Consider the following 1,883-nt stretch of genomic DNA (forward strand, 5'->3'; position numbering starts at 1 on the left):
AAATAAACTATAAATCAAACTAACTTCAGTTATAAAGTGTTGCTATTGGGTGGCTTCTTTTTTCACGCGTCGCATGTCAAATTAGTTAATGTATATCCGCATACATGCTTATTGTAAATTTAAATTACAGATTGTATGTTTTAAAATAAAGTTAAAAAAAAAAAAAAAAAGGTAGTGGTAGCCGCTAGGTACAATAATAGTTTATTTCTTGCTCCTAAAATGAAAATATATTTAGATATTACATCATTATACATAATTTCACAATTTTAAATTTACTCTGAATTCAACTGTCTATCAAAAATTAAAAAATATTTATTTAAAGAAAAAATTTGAATGTTAAACATAATAACTTCAAACATCGTAATCCAACAATTTTTTTTAACTGATCTAACTATAGTAGCATTGTCCATTGTCATTTAGTAATGTTGTAATTTTACTTTAATTTATTAATATTTATATTTTATCGACCATAACGTCGTATTTTTAATATATCAATACATTTATTCATGTGCCATTTTGTTTTTGATGAGACTTTTTGTTAGCTAACTGCATGAAATCTGAATTGCAAAATGCAAGCTATATTGTATAATATGATCTAAGACTTTTATAAGTAGAAGCACGAACTGTTCGTGAGTAGAGTGTATAGTATGAAAATTAGGGCCAAAACACTGAAGCGTAATCTACCGGTAAACCTGCGAATAAAACACATCCACTGGGACAATTATTATTATTATGAATATCACAGATGTCTATATAATATAATCAATATGATAATAATAATACATTAAAAATAATACATACAAATCGAATAAAAATCATTGCAAAATTACAGTTCACAAAACGATAGGTATGCGGCAAAGTGGCAAATGTTTTTTTTATACTGTTAAAAATTAGTGTATCGTAAATGTTGTAGTAAAATCAATCGATTGATAGACAGTGCTTCAATAACATTACGATAATTATGTTCTCGTGACTTGTGAATCTCACCTTTTAGTTTTTAATGTCTACGGTGTTGATGCGCTGATAATATATCGATAATAAATGTGTACCTATATAAGTTTAAGCTATTTATTTAATGTAGGTACACAGCGTACAATATTTCAAAATATAAATTGTAATATTATATTAGAATAGTTATAATGATATAAATAAACTTCTAAAGTTTTGACCACGCCGATGCACTTCCCTATATCGCTTGTGTTAAATAATAATTCTTTAGTGTCGCCTATCAGTGTGATTGGCCGTCGAAGCGCTAGTTGTGCGTTCGCCTTAGTAACGCTGGATGTATACTAGTGTATACTATAATTAGTTTACGACGACTATGTTATGTAGTATGCACATTATTGTTTATTGACTTATTCAAGTGTTGGAATATAATTATATTATTGATATTGACATAATAGTAAAGTATTTAGATTATAGACTAGTCACTAGTATTTAGTTTTTTAACATGCCCGGGCATCGATGCATTGTTCCGGCGTGCACTTCGGGATATGATTCTTGCTTACAAAAACGCCACTTTTTTACCGTCCCTAAGGATACGATCAGACTTGCTCAATGGACAAAAGCTATACCTAGGAAGGAATTTGTAATCAAACCGAAACAAGTGGTTTGTGAGCTACACTTTAAAGAATCAGACATAATACGTAAAAAAATTATGACAGATAAAAACGGGAAAGTCCTTGCAGAGGTTGGTAAATTTTTAATTAAAAATGATTATTAATTATTAATAATTATTAATTTAACTCTATAACTAAATCCTTAATTATTATTATTAATTAATAATACGTAGTGGCTATTTTCACGTCCGACGTGAAACTATGTATTTTCACGTCCTGTCACCTGATTGGACGTAATATTAATACTGATAGTATATCTGATAT

The sequence above is a fragment of the Myzus persicae genome, unplaced genomic scaffold (assembly GCF_001856785.1).
Source record: "Myzus persicae strain clone G006 unplaced genomic scaffold, MPER_G0061.0, whole genome shotgun sequence".
Lineage (NCBI taxonomy): Eukaryota > Metazoa > Arthropoda > Insecta > Hemiptera > Aphididae > Myzus > Myzus persicae.